Source organism: Bubalus kerabau, unplaced genomic scaffold (assembly GCF_029407905.1).
Source record: "Bubalus kerabau isolate K-KA32 ecotype Philippines breed swamp buffalo unplaced genomic scaffold, PCC_UOA_SB_1v2 scaffold_94, whole genome shotgun sequence".
NCBI lineage: Eukaryota > Metazoa > Chordata > Mammalia > Artiodactyla > Bovidae > Bubalus > Bubalus kerabau.
In genome coordinates this window covers 57,913-70,114 of record NW_026577948.1, presented here as the reverse complement: position 1 = coordinate 70,114, position 12,202 = coordinate 57,913, and the positions used below count along the sequence as shown (strand labels likewise).

Genomic DNA, 12,202 nt, shown 5'->3' with positions numbered 1-12,202 from the left:
AACTCCGGGAGTTGGTGATGGACAGGGAGGCCTGGCATGCTATGATTCATGGGGTCGCAAAGAGTTGGAGATGACTGAGCGACTGATCTGATCTTATCTGAGGAGTTTATATAGCTTTAACTTTATTAAATCTAGAGCTATTTTTGAGTTATCTATCAGTTTAGACTTTGACTTCCTTCAGAAATGAGAGCGACCTTTTAAAATGCTCATTTTGCTGCCATTCAGTATTTTATCTGTAGCCACAAAGACTCATTTATTAAACATTTGGGGTAATTATTATTTCTGAAGGCATGTATTCAACTTCACCATCAACACATTCTCTACTATTTAGAATCCTTTTTAAAGACTGCAACTAAAACTGAATTGCAATGCCATAGCACAAGAATAAACACAAAGTCTGAATGAAATCTTTACCTCGATTGTTTGTATTTCCATAAAGTCACCTCTCTATGTATCCAAAATCTGATGAGTGATATCATTTCTGGCTAATGCCTCTTTTCCTAAAGAGGCACTTAAGATTTAAAAATAAATTTCATGAGAAATTTGACCATAATATAACTGCCTTTATAGGTACTTAAATTTAAGCTTATTTCCTGCTTTCTGAAGGAAAATTTGAGGGACAAAACACCCCATGAATCTTACTTGGGCTTATGAGTTTACTTATGTTGATCACCACCAGCCACTAGGAAACCTGATCACAGATAGCATTTGGTAAATGTTTTCTTTACCCTGTAACTGTTTCAAGGGTATATGCAGTTCACAAATGTGAATGTATTTCTATTTGTATTGGTGTATATTCGCTTAAGATGTCATTTGGAAAAATTGACTTGGGAAGTGTGTCCTGCATACACCATCCACATTTTCACATTTCTATAATTATTTTGAGGCACAAAATATATCTGGTTGCAACCGGAGGGAACCTCAGAGCCTGCCCTCTCACTGTGGGACATCTTTCCCCTGATGACAGGCAGATCTGTCATGGGGAGAGATGATTTATCTCCTCTGATTTCATCCAGTAAAGACGCCCTATACAAGGTGAAGTGATCATTTTCCTCAGAGCTAACATGTCCAATGTCTCATTTTTCACTCTAGTCCTTGTGAAATGACATTGAACACTAAATTGGGAACTAATTTCACTTGTGAGGTTTGGCTGCCTGCCCACTTCCTTGGGAAAACAAGCAAATTATCTGTACTTTTTAGTCATAGGCATTATAGGATACCTGAGGCCGGCTATTTAGTCTAAGGATTTTGTTTTTTTTTTCTTCTTTTTCTTTTAACCTACACTAGAGAAGTAAAAGAAAATTATAGATGACAGGGAATTTTGCAAAAAAATATACTTTTGCCAGAAAATTAATTAAAAAGAAATATGCCAAGTGCTGTATTTGTGAAAAAGCAAAATAGTACAAATTAGGGAAGCTTCAGGTGAAGGAGTATGGCAGTTAGTATACTTGACTACAACACTAAAATAGAAAATTAATTCAGTATGATTTTAGGAAAAAAAACAATTTTTTGAAAGTGAAATTCAACCAGTCAACAAATTGTGTTCATCTAGCAAGAAAACTTGCTTATAAATGTATGTTTGAAGATAGAACACAATCTTATAATGCATTTTCTGAAAGCATTTAACATAAATACGGTAGCCAACTGTGAAGTGTGTTTGGGTAAACAAAAGATTTATGTGATAAGTTAAATTCTCAGCTACACAATTACACATTTTTCCTTGATGAATACAACTGTTGACGGGTTACATTATTTATAAGGAAGGTGAGACATTGAAATAGCAGTGAGATAGTTAGAGAAGTTTTCAGACTTCCTTGGTGGTCCAGTGGTTAAGACTAGGGCTTTCAAAGCAAGGGGTGTGAGTCTGATTCCTGGTTAGGGAGCTGAGATCACATATGCCTTGAAACCAAAACATAAAGCAGAAGTGATATTATAACAAATTCAATAAAGACTTTAAAAAAGATCCACGTTAAAAAAAGTTTTAAAACAAAGAAATATTTATATGATTAGATAATGAAGATAAACTAAAAATAGAGAAAGATTGTGCTTTCTAAAGTTTATGATTATTTTATAAGACAGACAACTTAAAGGGATATGAGTATTAGTAGAATTGAATATAAGTTCGTTGAGTGATTGGTATCTGAGAGTTTTGCAGGCCTTTCCTGTTGGCAACTAATATCATAAATTTCATAAACTAAACAATAATGAAAGTGAATATAAAAAGTAGTAGAAGAATAGCAAAGGTTTGTTGAAAGCTTGCCATTTATAGGACCTAGGTGAAATTAAGTAGATCTAATTTAAGTAGATCTGTTTTTTTATTAAACATATATTTAACCTATATGAAATGCATGTTAGTCACTCAGTCATGTCCAACTCTTTGTGACCTCATGGACTGTAGCTCACCAGGCTCCTCTGTCCATGGAATTCCCCAGGCAAGAATGTTGGAGTGGGTTGCCATTCTCTTCTCCAGGGATCTTCCCAACCCAGGGATCAAACCTCATCTCCTGCATTGCAGGTGGATTATTTACCTGCTGAGCAGTTGGGGAAGCCCAAGTTAAATGGGAGGTCATTAATTCCATCTTTTTATGGTTGGAGGAAATAAGATGTAAAAATGGAAAATAATTTTCCCAAGATCTCACACTTAGTAAGTGGTGGAGTCTGAACCCAAACCTGTCTAGAAAATGCATTTTTAACCTTAGACTAATAAAAAGCAAGGTAAGCTAGGTACCTTAACCATCTAGTAACACAAAAGAGATCAAGCAAGTCAATCCTAAAGTAAATCAATCCTGAATATTCATTGGAAGGACTGAGGCTGAAGCTGAAGCTCCAACATTTTGGCTACCTGATGCAAAAAGCTGACTCCTTGGAAAAGACCCTGATGCTGGGAAAGATTGAAGATAGGATAAGAAAGGGATGACAGAGGATGAGATGGTTGGATGGTATCACCATCTCAATGGACATGAGTTTGAGCAAACTCCGGGAGATGATGAAGGACATGGAAGCCTGGCATGCTGCAGTCCATGGGGTCATGAAGAGTTGGACATGACTGAGCAACTGAACAACAACAACATAAAAGAGAATGATGCTACATCTGGAGAAGGATGTCAGTTGCAGCTAAAGGAGGAGTAAAATTTCTTCTAGCTGGAACAAGGAAAGGGAAAATGTCACCATGTAGATGAAACATTATGAGCAAAGGCGAGTAAAGATGAAAGACTCTTTGCTTTGCAATAACAAGTTTTCTAGACTGTCTGGAACATAAGCCTCAGAGGGAAAATTTGAAGGAAAACTAGCCCAGAAAAGTATTGCATTACAATCCTTGACTTTAAATTCTAAGCCAAAATGAAGTGACAAAAATATAAAGACTGATTCCCTGGTGACTGAATGGTAAAGAATCTGCCTGCTAATGCAGGAGACATAGAGATATGGGTTCAATCCCAGGGTTGGGAAGATCCCCTAAAGGATCTTCTGGAGTGGTTCCACTGGATCCACTGGAGTGGAGCAACCCACTCCAGTATTCTTGCCTGGAGAATCCCATGGACAGAGGAGCCTGGTGGGCTACTGTCCATGGGGTCACAAAGAGTCAGACACAACTGAAGTGACATAGTATGCACAGACAAGTATATATGTTTGTGTCAGTGATCAGCAATTATTCAGATTGCTGGAAAATTGGCTCATGACATCAGAAAATATTTAATTTATATGCCTACCTTACATATCCATTAAATTAATTTAAAATTGAATTGAAAAGTTAGAAGTGATTGGTAGAGAGTTCTTCAAGTCTATTGATAATTTTTGGTTCTCTAGTTTGGTTTCCCAGGTCCTAACTCCTCTAATCTATGAGTGTGATTTTAGATCTTAGCTAGGATTTCACAGGTGTGATTAAGGATTTTGATGTGGTAAAATCATCTTGTATTTTCAGGGTGAGTCATACATGTACTCACAATTGTCCTTATGAGAGGGAGGCAGAGAGGGATTTGAAGGTAGAAGAGGAAGAAAACCATGTGACCATGGAAGCTAGGGAAAAAGCTGGTTTGATGTAGGGCCATGAACCGACCAGTGAACAAGGCTCCTGCTGTTGCTACTGCTGCTAAGTCGCTTCAGTTGTGTCTGACTCTGTGCGACCCCATAGACAGCAGCCCACTAGGCTCCCCTGTCCCTGGGATTCTCCAGGCAAGAATACTGGAGTGGGTTGCCATTCCAGAAGCTGACAAAGGCAAGAAAATGTGTTCTCTCCTGGAGTCAGCAGAGGGAGCTGCTGATGCTGATGTCACCCCAGGGAACACTTACAGACTCTGGCCTCCAGACCATAAGAGTACATTTATGTTGTTTAAGTCACAAAATGTGTGGTGATTTGATAGAGCCACCACAGGATATTAATGCAATTATTTTTATAAATGTGTGACTTCCCTGGTGGCTCAGATGGTAAAGCGTCTGCCTACAATGCGGGAGACCCAGGTTCGATCCCTGGTTTGGGAAGATCCCCTGGAGAAGGAAATGGCAACCCACTCCAGTATTCTTGCCTGGAAAATCCCATGGACAGAGGAGGCTGGTTGGCTACTGTCCTGCTGCTGCTGCTGCTGCTGCTGCTAAGTCGCTTCAGTCATGTCCGACTCTGTGCAACCCCATAGACGGCAGCCCACTAGGCTCCTCTGTCCCTGGGATTCTAGAACACTAGAGTGGGTTGCCATTTCCTTCTCCAATGCATGAAAGTGAAAAGTGAAAGGGAAGTCGCTCAGTCATGCCCGACTCTTAGCAACCCCATGGACTGTAGCCTACCAGGCTCGTCTGTCCATGGGATTTTCCAGGCAAGAGTACTGGAGTGGGGTGCCACTAGGGTCGCAAAGAGTCAGACACAGAACAACAACTTCTCTGGGATGGAAACACCCTATGGTTCTTTCAATGACCTCTGACGCCCTACCTGACTCCACACTCCTCTCTTGTCTTTTTTTTTTTTTCTTTTTTAACTTCCCTTCCTGTTAGCCTCATATAGCTCTTCATCATTCCTCAACAGTCTATGCTTGCTCTGATATAAAAAGGTTTTGCAATGGCTCTTCCTGCTTTCTGAAAGCAAGTTTTTTTCTTCCTATTTTTCCTATTTTCCTCCAAACAACTTCATGGCTCACTTTCTCTTCTGAGAAGGATATTTCTACTGAGTGTGCCTTCTGAAATCTTAAGTCCCCCAGCAGTCTCAAGGCCTGTCACATTGTCCAGTTTTATTTTCCACAACATTTACTACATTCTGATTCTATAGGCCTATTTACTATTTCAATGTGTCTGCGGTATAGTGTTCTGCGGGCTTTTGTGTTTTTGTTTTCCTTTCCACACTTAACATTATGGAAGTCTTACTGTATCTAACAATCAATGTCAGTCTAATATCATTATTGACCCAACTGTGTGAGAAATATTCTAGCTATGCCTTCTAATATCATGAAAGCAGCAGCATTAAAGTGGTCTAGGTCTCAAAATATGCTTATTTTTTTCCTTAGCTGCCTTTTCTCCCAGAAATAATCTTCGTGAATGCAGAGATGTTATTTTTTTTTGCTTGTTTGTTTACTCATGCATTCCCAAACCCTGGAATAATTTCTGGTACATAGGAGAAATCAAATAAGTATGTGTTCAATGATTTTATGGATTAACAAAAAGCAATTATAATGCTTCATTACATAGTAGATATTCAGTGAATATTGGTTGTTGTAACAGAAATCCTAAAGAACATCCAGAAATGATTTTATGAATACATTTTGTGGTAAATATTTAATTTAGAAGCAAAAGTTTTGCCCAATCACCTGGTTACTTATTTTTGCATCCTATTGTTATATTCTTAAAAACATTTAAATTTTTTTAGGGAAGATACTACTTTTGAGTCAGACATGACTGAGGGAATAAGTACACATACACTATTTTTTATATTTTAATAAATAAATGAAAATTTCAGAAAATTATCTTTTTATATAATTATCTTTACACAAATATCTTGGCCATATTTTAAATCAAAACTAGGCTGATGAGTTTTCCAAATCATATTATACTTAATGAAAATGCTTTTACAATAATAAAAATTAAAAAGTTGAGAATATTTAGCTTAGTATTAATTTCATATTAGCGTATTAGGGATATTATTTATAGTCCAATTATATAGTCATTAAAATCACGAAGAGTTTAATCTTTCAAATTCTTAGGTATATTGGGAAAGGCATTTTGTATTCAGCAGCTTCACTCAAATGGCATGGAAAAGAAATTCAGCAGCACTGAACTGTGCTGCTGCTGCTGCTGCTAAGTCACTTCAGTCGTGTCCGACTCTGTGCGACCCCAGAGGCGGCAGCCCACCAGGCTCCCCCATCCCTGGGATTCTCCAGGCAAGAACACTGGAGTGGGTTGCCATTCCTTCTCCAACGCATGAAAGTGAAAAGTGAAAGTGAAGTCGCTCAGTCATGTCCGACCCCTAGCAACCCCATGGACTGCAGCCCACCAGGCTCCTGCATCCATGGGACTTTCCAGGCAAGAGGACTGGAGTGGGGTGCCAGTGCCTTCTCCGCACTGAACTGTACTCACTGAGAAATAATGCCTGAATCTAATGGAATTTTTCCTCTCATTATTCTGATCTTAAACATACGATCTACAAATACTAATCTCTACCATTCAAAGTGAAATATAACCAAGTCAATTAGGTTCTGAAGTCTTGCATGAGTGTTTATCTGCCTACTCTCCAGCTGAAATCTTAGGTTACTTCTAAAATATTACCTCCATTTAGAAGCTTGGGTTATCAGCAGCACCTTCATTAAATTTTACGGAATTAATGATGATTGGAATAGTATCAAAGTAGTAATTGCACATTTTGAATTCAGTGTGCAAAATTAAAATATAGGCATCCATGTTGGGATTTGTGTAAAATTCATTCTGAAATACCTTATACAGACAGTTATTCTATTGCTCATTTTTATGGTTCTGAGAGAGAGACAGAGGGACTGTGTTCAGTCATTTCAAATCCTTTACAACCCTTTGGATGAGTAGCCCACCATGCTTCTCTGTCCATAAGATTTTTGAAGCAAGAATACAGTGACTCAGGAATCAAAACCACATCTTCTGTGGCTCCTGCATTGCAGGCAGATTCTTTAACCACTGAGCCATAAGGGTAAATCCTTATTCGTTTGTGAACAAAGCGTGTCCACAAAGAGTGCTAAGGAGAGCTATAAATATTCGAATACTTTGTATGACTAATTATACAAGTATTGACTTTAAGTTGTCATTTTTATTAATTATTAAAGCAGTGCCTTTGGAGTATTGCCATTTTTCCTGGTGGTGTTGACACAGAAAATACGAATTACTATAATATTTTCTTAATTTACATCTTGCATTTAGCTCCAACTCAATCCAATACAATCTAGATAATAATGAAACCCAAGTACAGGTAGGCAGCTGGGTTCAACTATTGCAGTCTATATTTACTTTCTCTTTAATAATCATTTAAAGGATATTTGGTTAGATGCTATTTCTATCTTACTGGGCAGTGTGAGATGAAATGTGATAGATCATAACGTTGTGCACATTCTAAAATAGTATCAAAATAAGGATAGATATAACTAAAGCTTACTTCTGGCTTTCATGTCCTTCCATAAACTTATTAAGACATTATTTTTATAAGCAGATATATTGGTTTTTAACATAACAGAAATTACATCTATTTTGAGTATTACATTTCAGTAATTTTTATTACCTTTACTGAGTGTTTCACCTGTCACAAAAATTAGAACATTTTTATCTCTCCAGAGGGGGGAAAAAAAAATCCCTCATGTCCTTATACACCTCAGTAGTAAAGAATCAGCTGCCAAGCAGGAGAAGATGGTTCCACCTCTGGGTCAGGAAGATGCCCTGGAGAAGGAAATGGCAACCCACTCCTGTATTCTTGCCTAGAAAATCACATTTTCTAGGACATTGGCACCTGGCAGGCTACAGTCCATGGGATTGCAAATATCCATATACAGTTAGTCCCCATCCTATGCCCAGCCTCAGACTTCCACTAATCTATTTTTTGTCACTATACATCTGCTTCTTTCAGAATATATACATATAGATAAAATCATATAATATGTGGTACCTTGTATATGGTCACTTAACATTTTTTAAGTTCATGGAATATGATGATATTTTCTTTTATTGAGAATAATTTTCCATTTTATAGACAAAACACATTTTATCTCTCCATTCCACTTAGATTGTTGCTGCTGCTGCTAAGTCGCTTCAGTCGTGTCTGACTCTGTGCGACCCCATAGAAGGCAGCCCACCAGGCTCCCCCATCCCTGGGATTCTCCAGGGAAGAACACTGGAGTGGGTTGCCATTTCCTTCTCCAATGCATGAAAGTGAAAAGTGAAAGTGAAGTCGCTCTAGTTATTAGCTATTATGATAATGCTTTTCTTCACAATCACATACAAAGTTTTGTGTGGACAAAAATTTCACTTGTCAGTTAGCTACCTATTCATCAAAATTCTAGGTTATGTGGTCATTTTATGTTTAATTTTTCTAGAAACTGCCAGACTTACTTTCTAGTGACTGCACCATTTTACATTCCCATCAAGCAATAATAAGTAAGTTTCTGTTTCTCCATATTCTCACCCACTTTGACTATCATCTGCCTTATTTACTATAGATATTTTAGTAGAGGTTAAATTGTTATCTAATTGTAGGTTTAATTTTCATTTCCCCTATAAGTAATTATGTTGGTCAATGTTTTAAACATTGCATATCCTCTTTAATAAAACATCTGTTGGGCATTTATTCAAATAAATAAATACTGTCCTAATTCTTATAAAATTTTGGTTAATTTTCAGAGTTCTGAAAAAGTTCATTTTGATTTTCATTCAAGATTCTTTTATTATTAATTTTATGGAAGAAAGAATTTACAGAAGTCCTCACATTTCTATTCAAGGAAGTTCTGCTTCCGTGAAGCACACACATATTTAATTTTTTTTTCCTGGTATAATAGTAGATCTTTAGTTTATTTTTTTAAATTGATATAGAATTGTTTTATAATATGTTATTTTCAGCTGTACAACGAAGTGAATCAGCTATATGTTTACATAGAGTGCTAAATAATTGCAATAACTAGTATTTATCTTTCTTAATGCCAAATACTGTTTTAAGCACTTCACACATACAAATTTATTTAATCCTCACAACAATCCCATGAGCTAGAAGGCATTATTGCACCTATTTTATGTGTTGGAAAACAGAGCCACAGAGAGCTTGAACAAGTTGTCCAATGTTCAACAGCTAAGTGGGAGAGACAGACTGGAAACCAAAAATATGTTTCCAGTTTTCAGGCAACTAGCCGTTATCTATGCTCTGTCATCATACAGAGCTTTCAAACTGCCATTTCAGACATGTGATACTCGGTCTAATGTGATCTCTAGTATCATCTAGATCACTCATCTTCAGACCATCACACTGGTCCTCAATGCCTTTTTTTCATGCTTTATTGTCTCAACTGCATTCTCTTAGTAAATATTAACTATTCTTCCTCGTATACCCTTAAACCTATAGTTTCTTTAAGGTTTTCCAAAACACTGTATGATTTAAAGAAAATGTTTATTCATAACAAGCCATATAGCATTATTTAAAAATTATGAAGTTTTAAATTCTGTCCTTTCAACTTTATCATAAGTATGTTGAGGATAAGGCTGTATCTTATCTCTCATAGTTTTTAGAAGAAATTATGTCTTATAGATTCTGAAGAGATTGGATAAGTGTTGTTTTTGAGTTGCTAAGCCGTGTCCGACTTTATGCTACACCATGGATGGTAGCCCGCCAGGCTCCACTCTCCCTGGGATTTCCCAGGCAAAAATATTGGGTTATTGCTGACCCAGTGATGAAACCTGGGTCTCCTGCATTGTAGGCAGATTCTTTACCACTGACCCACCTGGGAAGCCCTAGATAAGTGAATAGATATCAATTCTTAAGAAACTACATAGCAATAATTTGTTTGCTATGTAATCTTACATATTATCTTCATTCACTGATTGAACTCTATTATATGAAAGATTCTGTTAGAAACACCTTAAAGGCACCTAATTTATATATAAGCAGTTCTTATATTCTGTTAGAAGCTGAAATAGTTTCTAGATCATCTTAATTTTTATTGCTTTATTTATATGATCTTAAAAGCATGGCATAGTTCAATTAAAGGTAAAAATAAAGTGCTCTACTTGTATAGCTTATATCATAAATATAAACCATAATTGTATTATTTTTCACTTTTTTATCGTAAGTTTTTTACAAATTTGACATTTCTAATAAATGACTCATATGCAGTCTTTGCATCATTTCTCAGATACAGCACAACACAACAATTAATTTCTCACAGCTTCAATATCTCACATATTAAACACTTATGTTTAGATTTTACTTCTTCAACCTGTTAGTCCATCTAATACTGAAGTCTGGTTTGCTTGTGAAAGGAGTAGAAAAATAAAAATAGAATGGTAATATTATCCCACTTTAAGAAGATTTATAATGAAAATAAATGTATCCTTAAACATATTGCTCTTTTAATTTGATCATTGTTATTGGGAATTTACTATGTAGTGATTGATCTTCAAGCTATTTTGATTTGCTTTTCTTTTTCATCTTTTATTTGTAGGAGTATGTGGGTGTAATATTAATGCAAGTTACATGGAATTCTGGGCAGATAGCATTTTGTGAAACTGCTGTCACCTAAATGAATACCAATGCTTTGGGCAAAACATAAACAAAAAATGTTCTAAAGATGTATAAGATAGAAAAATTTATATTAAAAATGCTTGCACTGGCACTCACTTAAGAAAGAGGAGATTAGAAAATTTAAAAGCCAGCATGCCCAAGCTCTTTTTTTGCTGAAATGACTTTCACCATATTCACATCTGGCTCATCTAATTAGGTTTGCAACTGTTACACTTTTGGCATCCACCTTTAGAGGAATACACCTGTCAACACAGAATTTATTTACTTCTTTTTAAAGGAATCATGTATAACCCTTAGGGGTTGTTGCTGTTGTTCTATTTATTTTAACCTCATGTCTTAAATTTCTCTAAGTGCTAAAATTTTGCTTTTTATTTTTCTGGGAGGTAGAATCTCTAGCTAGCATTATATTATCTCCTGGTTCTGGTTTGCAATTCTATTTTCCATGTTCATGTAGCCTGTGAATGTGGTTTCTCTCAGCATGAAACATCATACTTATTTCAAAGTCAACGCTCTTTATTTTTCTTTCAAGACTTTCAGTGCTTCTAAGAGTCTGCTCAGCAGGAAATAGTATTTTATCCAGGTTCTGTGTTTTGCTGCTTCATTTGACAATTTCTGTGTTTAGACAATGAATGACATCCAGATGGAGACTGGAAATATTCTCTTAATTTGGATTGAGTTTTCCACTCTTTTATTCTTTCAGAGTATAAATAAAAACTTAAATGAACTTCTAATAACTGTAAAATAGTAAGTTAGCAAAGATATGGTAAATCACCAGATGATGCATGATTAAAATTATTTAAATGTAAAACAAGTGGGAAAATGGAAGAAAAATATTATAGTAGATGTTTTAACTAGATGGATATTATTTTCTAGTATAAAATAAATTAAGTGTTCAAAATAAAGAATAGAATTATCTTATGACCCGGCAATTCCACTACTGGACATACACCCAGAGAAGACCATAATTCAAAAAGACACATGCACCCCAATGTTCATTGAAGTACTATTTAAAATAGTCAGAACATGGAAGCAACCTAAATACCCACTGGTGGAGGAATTAATAAAGAAGATGTGGTACATATATACTACTGAATATTGCCGGGAGCCGGCGAGAGACATTCCACTCGTGACAAAGGTCATGAGGAAGGGGGCTCGGCATACGCAAAGGCGGGATCGAGCCTCGGGAGTGCCCCCGGATATTCTCGAGCATCTACCCCCTAAAAAACCAGAGTCTGCCTACTTTATTGCTTTGTGCTCTCACCTCTGACTTTACTGGGGGCTGTCCCCCACCACCATCTCACTCTCTCTGTCAAAGAGTTAACTTACAGCTCCAATTAATAAAGTTCCTGGGCAATTAGGAGTGTTTAAATCCAAACCCCTCAGATGGCTCTCTAACTCGCCTGACAAGTTTACCCGGACACCTACAGCTATGCATACGATTGTTTACAGTCTCCCAGCCTCCAGAGGCACGGGAAGCTTAAGATATTC

General features: G+C 36.5%; 1 non-coding gene across 1 annotated transcript; it reads left to right on the top strand.

The window, feature by feature from the left end:
• The first annotated feature begins 4,404 nt into the window (after positions 1 to 4,404).
• TRNAC-ACA (transfer RNA cysteine (anticodon ACA)) lies at positions 4,405 to 4,476 on the top strand. Its single transcript has one exon. It is a non-coding gene; the product is annotated as a tRNA-Cys (tRNA).
• The last annotated feature ends 7,726 nt before the right edge of the window (positions 4,477 to 12,202 follow it).